The sequence below is a fragment of the Triticum aestivum genome, chromosome 1B, assembly GCF_018294505.1.
Source record: "Triticum aestivum cultivar Chinese Spring chromosome 1B, IWGSC CS RefSeq v2.1, whole genome shotgun sequence".
NCBI classification, from domain to species: Eukaryota; Viridiplantae; Streptophyta; class Magnoliopsida; order Poales; family Poaceae; genus Triticum; species Triticum aestivum.
This window is the reverse complement of record NC_057795.1, coordinates 346,683,322-346,695,182: the sequence shown is the minus strand read 5'-3', so window position 1 is coordinate 346,695,182 and position 11,861 is coordinate 346,683,322.

The window sequence follows — 11,861 nt, the reverse complement described above, 5'->3', positions numbered from 1 at the left end:
GAACAGCGTGCTACACCCGTCCAGGATACAGCACAATGGAGACACAGGCGCAGACGTGCAGCAGGGACCCGTTGCAAGGATTCTTTTCAGATTAAGACCCTGCGTAAACCTTTCTTACTGTCTCTTGTTGATACACATCCCCTGGTTTTTTACCATAACCGATGAGGAGGTTGGCGTTTTGGCATCGGCCGCGTCAGAAATTTTTGCCCGTACCTAGACACTAGGGGCTTAGGGTATTGTTCTGCTCGTTATCATAAAGACCGAATACCTTAGGGAGTGTTCGGCGTCTCGAGTTAGGCCTTATATGCATCAGCTCCGAATCATGTCTTTGGTCAAATGTTGGGTTTGCCCGGCTCCTGTGTTTTGCTACCTTACGTTCCGTATCATCGGCTAACGCGGCACCAGGAGAACTACTGCGATTGTGCCCCGGTTCGGCCGGGCGAGCACCTCAGTAGAGAAAGCCGAAAACTGACTGTCATGATATAGCGAGAGACTGGTCAACCACTCGATCGACTACCGGAATGTCTAGAATTCCCCCGCTTTGACGAAGGACCATTTCCCGGTCAAGCACATACGCGCCCCGAATTCAGAGAACGTGGTGCCCCTAGGGGCTATATCGTAGCCCCACCTTCGAACTCCTATGGCTAAGTGAAAGTGATAAAGCATTATAGCCCGGTTGCCTAGTTTGCTACGCTACCACCTCCTTCACAGGACCAAGACGTTGGATTAAGTGTGAAAATGCGCTATTTTGCAAACACCCCCGCACCATGTGCGTGGGGGCTGAAGCCGAAGACTGCTATCTTTCAGGTTATATACACGTATACATTAACGGCCGCACAGGAGATATTTCAATACTTGAACGCATAAGTATAAAAAGCACTTATATTATTAATATCATTTTACAAATCATACATGTCATTTGAACATAACATTTTTCGAGCACTGCGACTCTATTACACGAGCGCCCTGCAGGACTTCCCCAAAATAGTGCTCGGCGGGTAACCGGCTCTCGTCCGAACCCCGGGTTGCAACAGCGGTGGCATCCATCTCCGTCCAGTATGTCTTCACACGGGCGAGAGCCATTCGTGCACCCTCTATGCATGCCGACCGCTTCATCGCCTTGATATGCGGCACCGCCCCAAGGAATTGTTGTAATAAGCCAAAATAACTCTTAGGCTTGGCCCTATCCGGCCACAGATGAGCCACTACATCCGTCATGGCAAATCTGGACAATCTATTCAGCTCAGCCCACTCAGCCAACCGATCGGTCAATGGAAGTGAACGCTCCGGACTGTGGAATTGAGACCAAAAAAGCTCTTCCATCTCGTGATCCTTTTGGCTTCGGAAGTGCACAACCGCATCCGCCGCACTTGCCGCCAAATCCAGATAAGGATCCTCCACGCCCCACAACTGGCCAAGCTGGGCATACTTCTGATCTGTGAACTTCCTGCGTAGCAGAAAGGGCTTTCCAGCCGCAATGTCTCCGGCCTGACGCAGCTCCTCCTTTATAGCCCTCATTGCAGAACGGGCATCCTTGGCTTCGGCGGTGGCCTTCTTCAGGTCTTCTTGCTCCGCTCGGCGTTCTTTTTCAAGAACCTCATAGCGGTCGGTAACATCCTTCAGCTTCACGGCCATTCCGGCCATCTCCTCCCTGCTTCGGCAGTGAGTAGCCTTTTCGGCTTTTAGCTCTTCGGCTGCCTTCGAGGCAGCCGCATCACTCCTTCTGGCCTGCTCCTTGGCTCGAGCAAGCTCTGCCCGAAGGTCCTCCACAGCAGTGGCACCATCTGCATTAAGCATACATGTTGTAAGGAGTGGGCATCAGCTCCCTTACTAAGGTGACCACGGAGAAACAACCTACCTTGTGACTTGTCAAGTCGTTTATTGACCAGCGCGATGTCCGCATCCGCAACGTCAAGTTGCCGCTTTAGCTCGGCAACTCTATCAGTCCGGCTGGCCACCGGACGATCCGCCACCTGCATAGGAAAGGCGAGAATTAATTACTGAGATTATGATCCTCGGCACGCTATTGATTTTGACAACATACCGAGTCTCAGGGGCTACTATCTATACAGGGCGCACTCTATGTGTAAAACTGTCAAAAGGTATGTCATTTTTATGTACCTCAAACCCCGCCAGCAAACTTCTGACGGCATCATGCAACCCGCCCTCAGCGGATGAAATTCTTTCAATCACCGTACTCATTAATGTACGGTGATCTTCTGAGATAGACGCCCTCTCGAGCAGATCCTTCAGCTCCCCTGGCCGTACACCAGTTGGTGCCGAACTCTCCGGCCCTGCTGGACTCGGGGATACCCTCCGCGACGACACCTTAGGGTCGTCCGCCCTACCTGACGGTGCGGCAGATGGAGGCGTCTCGCTCTCCATCATCTCCGGACGAAGGTCCCCCGAAGACGAGCTCAGCTGAGAAGGACGGAGATCCGAACTACAAGGTAAAAACTTCGGTTATCCTCAGAAGCAAAAATAGGGATGTCCCCTATTACAAAACTCCCCTTTTTCTACTTACGGCTCGCTGGAGGGCTGATTCCTTAGGGGAGATAGTGCGGCCGGGGCTTCTGCTGGCGCAGGACCCTCTGGTGAAGATTTCTTCCCCCGCTTTGAGGCCTTAGCCTCCGGATCTTCGCAAGCGGTCCTCTTCTCCCCCTGGAAGGAGGGATTCGCGATCCCCCCTTTCTTGAAAGCCTCCTTAGTAGAGGCGGTAGTTTCTCTATTTTCCCCTTCGGCCTCTTCTGAAGGCGCAACCTCCAGCATCTTGACTAACACGGGATCCGGCGTGGTCTCCGGGAGGGGGCCGGACACCGTATCAGTTTTGCTTGCGCTATCCACTCCTGTTCAAAGGACGATTGGTTAAAAGGCAAATCCAAGATAGGCAAACGAATGGTATGTCCGGACACAGGGCTACTTACTTGAGTATCCGGGCGATTGCAGCTTAAGCCGGCGTCCTCGGTCAATTCCGGACACACCTCTTGTGATCCGAAAAACAATTTGTACATCTCCATGGGTGTCGTACCCATGAAGTGTTGGAGAGCTCGTGGCCCCTCCGGATTGAATTCCCACAGGCGGAGGGGGCAATGTTTGCAGGGCAGAAGACGCCGGATTAGCATGACCTGCGTCACTACGACCAGATTGATCTCCCTCTCTTGGAGGTCTCGAATCCGGCCCTGCAATAGGGGTACGTCCTTGGACGGCCCCCAGTCAAGCCCTTTGTTGACCCATGATGTCAGCCGTTGTGGAGGGCCTGAGCGAAAGGCGGGCGGCGGCCTATGCCTGCTGCCCCTGGGAGCGGTGATATAGAACCACTCCCATTGCCACAAACCGAGCTCCTCCTGGAAAGAGCCCTCGGGCCATGGAGCATCAGCCCTCTTGCTTATAATCGGCCCGCCGCACTCTGCTTGATGTCCCTTAATCATCTTTGGCTCCATGTTGAAGGTTTTGAGCCACAAACCGAAGTGGGGGGTGGTGTGGAGGAAGGCTTCGCAGACGACAATGAATGATGAGATGTGGAGGATGGACTCTGGAGCCAAGTCATGGAATTCCAGCCCATAGTAAAACATGAGCCCTCTCACAAAAGGATCCATCGGGAAGCCTAAACCCCAACGGAGGTGAGACACGAACACGACGCTCTCGCCTGACACGGGAGTAGGAATGACTTGCCCTTGGGCAGGCAACCTATGTGAAATCTCGTAGGTTAAGTACCTGGCTTCTCTCAGCTTTAGCACGTCCTCTTCCGTGACGGAGGAGGGCATCCACCGGCCCTGCAGGTCGGAGACGGATATTGTCGAAGGTCTGAAGCGCTCGAATCTGGAGCCCTGAGTGTTGGAACTTGGGGCGAGGGGTGGATTCGATTGAGGATTGAAGAAAAGAAACGAGCCTTGGTCTCATTATAAAGAGGGAGAATACCAAGAGTCGTCCCCGTGACCGTTTGGAACTCACCTTCGATGGAGGAGGCGTGGCAACGGGCACGGTTGGGTTACCCACGTCCGTATTGATGGGAATCCCGGAATAAGGGGAACATGATCTCTGCTTCGACAAGACGTGCCAAGGAAACCACTTCGCTAAACACACTGAGGTGGTATAATAAAAACGATTCAAGTAAAGGCTTGGTAGTGGTGTGACGTCACGCCACAAAATACGTCAGCATATTGAACTTGTGTACATATTATTCTCTCTATGGTGGTATGTGGAATTTATTTTACAGAGCCGGACACTATCCTGGCGTTCACAATCTTCTATGAATTATTCGAAGGAGGAACCCGCCTTGCAATGCCGAAGACAATATGCGCGCCGGACTCGTCGTAAGCCTGGTTCAGGGGCTACTGAGGGAGTCCTGGACTAGGGGGTGTCCGGATAGCCGAACTATCATCATCGGTCGGACTCCAAGACTATGAAGATACAAGATTGAAGACTTCGTCCCGTGTCCGGATGGGACTTTCCTTGGCGTGGAAGGCAAGCTTGGAAATACGGATATGTAGATCTCCTACCATTGTAACCGACTCTGTGTAACCCTAGCCCTCTCCGGTGTCTATATAAACCGGAGGGTTTTAGTCCATAGGACGAACAACAATCATACCATAGGCTAGCTTCTAGGGTTTAGCCTCCTTGATCTCGTCGTAGATCCACTCTTGTACTACCCATATCATCAATATCAATCAAGCAGGAGTAGGGTTTTACCTCCATCGAGAGGGCCCGAACCTGGGTAAAAACATTGTGTCCCTTGCCTCCTATTACCATCCGCCTAGACGCACAGTTCGGGACCCCCTACCCGAGATCCGCCGGTTTTGACACCGACACCCGTGAAGAAGCCCAAAGCTGGACCTAAGCCTGAAACTGAGTGCTTCTACTACAAAGGAATTGGTCACTGGAAGTGAAACTGCCCCAAATATTTGGCGGATAAGAAGGATGGCAAAGTGAACAAAGGTATATTTGATATACATGTTATTGATGTGTACCTTACTAGTGCTCGTAGTAACCCCTGGGTATTTGATACTTGTTCGGTTGCTAAGATTAGTAACTCGAAACAGGAGATGCAGAATAAATAGAGACTAGTTGAGGATGAAGTGACGATGTGTGTTGGAAGTGGTTCCAAGATTGATATGATCATCATCGCACACTCCCTATACTATCGGGATTAGTGTTGAACCTAAACAAATGTTATTTGGTGTTTGCATTGAGCATGAATATGATTAGATCATGTTTATTGCAATACGGTTATTCATTTAAGACAGAGAATAATTGTTATTCTATTTACATGAATAAAACCTTCTATGGTCATACACCCAATGTTGATGGTTTATTGAATCTTGATCATGGTAATACACATATTCATAATATTGATGCCAAAAGATGCAAAGTTGACAATGATATTGCAAATTATTTGTGGCGCTGTCGTTTGGGTCATATCGGTGTAAAGCGCATGAAGAAACTCCATAAAGATGGACTTTTGGAATCACTTGATTATGAATCGTTTGATACTTGCGAGCCGTGCGTTATGGGCAAGATGAGTAAAACTCCGTTCTCCCGTACAATGGAACAAGCTAGTGACTCATTGGAAATAATATGTACCAATGTATGCGGTCCAATGAGTGTTGATGCTCATGATGGGTATCGTTATTTTTTGACCTTCACAGATAATTTAAGCAGATATGGGTATATCTACTTAATGAAACACAAGTATGAAACATTTGAAAAGTTCAAAGAATTTTAGAGTGAAGTGAAGAATCATCATAACAAGAAAATAAAAGTTTCTATGATCTGATCGTGGAGGAGAATATTTGAGTTACGAGTTTAGCCTTCATTTAAAACAATTGAAATAGTTTCACAGCTCACGCCACCTAGAACACCACAGCGTAATGGTGTGTTCGAATGTCGTAACCGCACTTTATTGGATATGGTGCGATCTATGATGTCTCTTACCAATTTACCACTATTGTTTTGGGGTTATGCATTAGAGACAACTGCATTCACTTTAAACAGGGCACCATCAAAATCCGTTGAGACGACGCCTTATGAACCGTGGTTTGGTGAGAAACCAAAGTTGTCGTTTCTTAAAGTTTGGGGCTGCGATGCTTATGTGAAAAAGCGTCAACCTGATAAGTTCGAACCCAAAACGGAGAAATGTATCTTCATAGGATACCCAAAAGAAACTGTTGGGTACACCTTCTATCAGAAATCCGAAGGCAAGATATTCGTTGCTAAGAATGGATGCTTTCTAGAGAAGGAGTTTTCTCTCGAAAGAAGTGAGTGGAGGAAAGTAGAACTTGATGAGGTAATTGTACCTTCTCTCGAATTGGAAAGTAGTTCATCACAGAAATCAGTTCCAGTGATTCCTACAGCAATTAGTGAGGAAGCTAATGATGATGATCATGAAACTTCAGATCAAGTTACTACCTCGAAGGTCAACCAGAGTACGATCCGCACCAGAGTGGTACAGTAATCCTATTCTGGAAGTCATGTTACTAGACCATAATGAACCTACGAACTATGAGGAAGCGATGATGAGCCCAAATTCTGCGAAATGGCTTGAGGCCATGAAATCTGGGATGGGATCCATGTATGAGGACAAAGTGTGCACTTTGGGGGACTTGCCCGATGATTGGCAAGCCATTAAGAATAAATGGATCTTCAAGAGGAAGACGGACGCTGATAGTAGTGTTACTATCTACAAGCTTGACTTGTCGCAAAAGTTTTTCGACAAGTTCAAGGAGTTGACTACGATGAGACTTTCTCACCCGTAGCGATGCTTAAGCCTGTCTGAATCATGTTAGCAATTGCTGCATTTTATGATTATGAAATTTGGCAGATGGATGTCAAAACTGCATTCCTGAATGGATTTCAAGAAGAAGAGTTGTATATGATGCAACCAGAAGGTTTTGTCGATCCAAAGGGTGCTAACAAAGTGTGCAAGCTCCAGCGATCCATTTATGGACTGGTGCAAGCCTCTCAGAGTGGGAATAAATGCTTTCATAGTGTGATCAAAGCATATGGTTTTATACAGACTTTTGGAGATGCCTGTATTTACAAGAGTGGGAGCTCTGTAGCATTCCTAATACTATATGTGGATGACATATTGTTGATTGGAAATGATATAGAATTTCTAGATAGCATAAAGGGATACTTGAATAAGAGTTTTTCAATGAAAGACCTCGGTGAAGCTGCTTACATATTGGGCATCAAGATCTATAGAGATAGATCAAGACGCTTGATAAGATTTTTCAATGAGTGTATACCTTGACAAGTTTTTGAAATAGTTCAAAATGGACCGGTCAAAGAAGAATTTCTTGTCTGTATTACAAGGTGTAAAGTTGAGTAAGACTCAAAGCCCGACCACGGCAGAAGATACAAAGAGAATGAAAGTCATTCCCTATGCCTCAGTCATAGGTTCTATAAAGTATGTTATGTTGTGTACCAGACCTATTGTGTACCTTGCCATGAGTTTGGCAAAGGGGAACAATAGTGACCTAGGACTAGATCACTGGACAGTGGTCAAAATTATCCTTAGTGAGGACTAAGGAAATGTTTATCGGTTATGGAGGTGATAAAGAGTTCATCGTAAGGAGTTACTTCGATGCAAGCTTTTACACCGATCCAGATGACTCTGAGTCTCAATCTGGATACATATTGAAAGTGGGAGCAATTAGCTAGAGTAGCTCCATATAGAGCATTGTAGACATAGAATATTTACAAAATACATACGGCTCTGAATGTGACAAACCCGTTGACTAAAACTAAATTTATCTCACGAGTAAAACATGATCACACCTTAGTGCTCTTTGGGTGTTATTCACATATCAATGTGAACTAGATTATTGACTCTAGTAAACCCTTTGGGTGTTGGTCACATGGCGATGTGAACTATGGGTGTTAATCACATATAGATGTCAACTATTGCAGTTAAATCACATGGAGATGTGAACTAGATTATTGACTCTAGTGCAAGTGGGAGACTGAAGGAAATATGCCCTAGAGGAAATAATAAAGTTATTATTTATTTCCTTATTTCATAATAAATGTTTATTATTCATGCTAGAATTATATTAACCGGAAACTTTGTACTGAAGGAAATATGCCCTAGAGGCAATAATAAAGTTATTATTTATTTCCTTATTTCATGATAAATGTTTATTATTCATGCTAGAATTGTATTAACCGGAAACATAATACATGTGTGAATACATAGACAAACATAGTGTCACTAGTATGCCTCTACTTGACTAGCTCGTTAATCAAAGATGGTTAAGTTTCCTAACCATAGACATGAGTTGTCATTTGATTAACGGGATCACATCATTAGGAGAATTATGTGATTGACTTGACCCATTCTGTTAGCTTAGCACTTGATCATTTAGTATGTTGCTATTGCTTTCTTCATGACTTATACATGTTCCTATGACTATGAGATTATGCAACTCCCATTTAGCGGAGGAACACTTTGTGTGCTACCAAACATCACAACATAACTGGGTGATTATAAAGGTGCTCTACAGGTGTCTCCAAAGGTACTTGTTGAGTTGGCGTATTTCGAGATTAGGATTTGTCACTCCGATTGTCGGAGAGGTATCTCTGGGCCCTCTCGGTAATGCACATCACTATAAGCCTTGCAAGCAATGTGACTAATGAGTTAGTTGCAGAATGATGCATTACATAACGAGTAAAGAGACTTGCCGGCAACGAGATTGAACTAGGTATTGAGATACAGATGATAGAATCTCGGGCAAGTAACATACCGATGACAAAGGGAACAACGTATGTTGTTATGTAGTTTGACCGATAAAGATCTTCGTAGAATATGTGGGAGCCAATATGAGCATCCAGGTTCCGCTATTACTTATTGACCGGAGATGTGTCTCGGTCATGTCTACATAGTTCTCGAACCCGTAGGATCCGCATGCTTAACGTTTGGTGACGATTTATATTATGAGTTATGTGTTTTGATGTACCGAAGGTAGTTCGGAGTCCCGGATGAGATCGGGGACATGACAAGGAGTCTCGAAATGGTCGAGACATAAAGATCGATATATTGGACGACTATATTCGGACATCAGAAAGGTTCCAAGTGATTCGGGTATTTTTCGGAGTACCGGAGAGTTACGGGAATTCATCGGGGAGTATATGGGTCTTATTGGCCTTTAGGGGAAAGAGAGAGGGGAGGCTGCGCCCCCCCCCCCAAGGCTTAGTCCGAATTGGACTAGGGGGAGGGGCGGCGCCCCCTCCTTCCATCTCTTCTCTTTTCCCTTTCCTTCTCTCCTACTCCTACTACTTGGAAAGGGCTCCTAGTTCTACTAGGAAAGGGGGAATCCTACTCCCGGTGGGAGTAGGACTCCCCTAGGGCGTGCCATAGAGAGGGCCGGCCCTCCCCCTCCTCCACTCCTTTATATACGGGGAGAGGGGCACCCCTTGGAGACACACAAGTTGATCTGTTGATCTCTCCCAGCCGTGTGCGATGCTCCCCTCCACCATATTCCACCTCGGTCATATCGTAGCGGTGCTTAGGCGAAGCCCTACGTCGGTAGAAACATCATCACCATCATCACGCCATTGTGCTGACGAAACTCCCCCGGGAAGCTCTGCTGGACCGGAGTTCGCGGGACGTCATCGAGCTGAACGTGTGCTGAACTCGGAGGTGCCGTACGTTCGGTACTTGGATCGGTCAGATCGTGAAGACGTACGACTACATCAACCATGTTGTGATAACGCTTCGGCTTACGGTCTACGAGGGTACGTGGACGACACTCTCCCCTCTCGTTGCCACCATGATCTTGCGTGTGCGTAGGATTTTTTTTTGAAATTACTACGTTCCCCAACAAGTACATGTGTGAATACATAGACAAAACAAAGTGTCCCTAGTATGCCTCTACTTGACTAGCTCATTTATCAAAGATGGTTATGTTTCCTAACCATAGACATGTGTTGTCATTTGATGAACGGGATCACATCATTAGGAGAATGATGCGATGGACAAGACCCATTCGTTAGCTTAGCATTATGATTGTTACAGTTTCATTGCTACTGCTTTCTTCATGACTTATACAAGTTCCTCAAACTATGAGATTATGCAACTCCCGAACACTAGAGGAACACTTTGTGTGCTATCAAACGTCACAACATAAATGGATGATTATAAAGATGCTCTACAGGTGTCTTCGAAGGTGTTTGTTGGGTTGGCATAGGTCGAGATTAGGATTTGTCACTCCGTGTTTCGGAGAGGTATCTCTGGGCCCTCTCGGTAATACTCATCACGATAAGCCTTGCAAGCATTGTGACTAATGAGTTAGTTGCGGGATGAAGTATTACGGAACGAGTAGAGAGACTTGCTGGTAATGAGATTGAACTAGGTATGATGATACCGACGATCGAATCACGGGCAAGTAACATACCGATGACAAAGGAAATAACGTGTGTTGTTACGCGATTTGAATGATAAAGATCTTTGAAGAATATGTAGGAACCAATATGAGCATCTAGATTTCGCTATTGGTTATTGATCGGAGATCTGTCTCGATCATGTCTACATAGTTCTCGAACCCGTAGGGTCCGCACGCTTAATGTTCGATGATGATTTGTATTATGAGTTATGTGTTTTGATGACCGAAGTTTGTTCGGAGTCCTGGATGAGATCACGGACGTGACGAGGAGTCTCAAAATGGTCGAGACGTAAAGATTCATATATTGGAAGGCTATATTTGGACATCTGAAAGGTTCCGAGTGATTCGAGTATTTTTCGGAGTACTGGAGAGTTACGAGAATTTGCCGGGGGAAGTTAATGGGCCTTGTTGGGCTTTAGTGGAGAGATGGAAGAAGGGCCACAAGGTGGCGCGCGCCTTCCCCCTGCCCAAACTGAATTGGACAAGGGGTGGGGGCGCGTCCCCCCCTTTCCTTCTCCCCCTCCCTCCTTTCCTTCTTTCCTACTCCGAAAAGGAAAGGGAATCCTATTAGGACTTGGGAGTCCTAGTAGGACTTGGGAGTCCTAGTAGGACTCCCTACACTTGGCGCGCCCCTAGGAGGGTCGGCCTCTCTCCCTCCCTCCTTTATATACGTGGGCAGGGGGCACCCCAAAGACACACAAGTTTCTCTTAACCGTGTGCGGTGCCCCCCTCCACAGTTACACACCTCGATCATACCATTGTAGTGCTTAGGCGAAGCCCTGCGTCGGTAACATCATCATCACTGTTGCCACGTTGTTGTGCTGACGAAACTCACCCTCGTCCTCAACTGGACCAAGAGCATGAGGGACGTCATCGAGCTGAACGTGTGCTGAACGCGGAGGTGTCGTACGTTCGATACTTGGATCAGTTGGATCGCGAAGAAGTTCGACTACATCAACCATGTTATTGAAACGCTTTCGCTTTCGGTATACGAGGGTACGTGGACACACTCTCCCCTCTCGTTACTATGCATCACCTAGATAGATCTTGCGTGATCGTAGGATTTTTTTTTTGAAATTACCGCGTTCCCAACACGTGCATGTGCGCATTTTGGGTTAATTTACCCTTGTACCCCCATTTCTTCCCCCAGTTCGTCCCTAGGCTATAAATACTCCATGTCTAGCTCCAAATTAGGGTTAGCAAAGTATTGAGAGACATTAGAGAGTTTTGCTCCTTGTATCCACTCCTCATGGAGATCATGACCTCTTAGGAGAAGATCCCCTAGTGGATTCAAGACCCCATCTAGGGAAGGATCCCCATCATAGGATCATCAAGACCTCGTCTCCCTTGTGGATTTCGGAAGAACCTTACCTTTGTGCTTGTTTCCTTGGATTGATCTTGTATACTTGTGGATCTCATGTATGCTATCCTAGTGGATGTGTGATTTGGGTTTGTTTGAATGATTTTCCCTTTGTGTTCTTG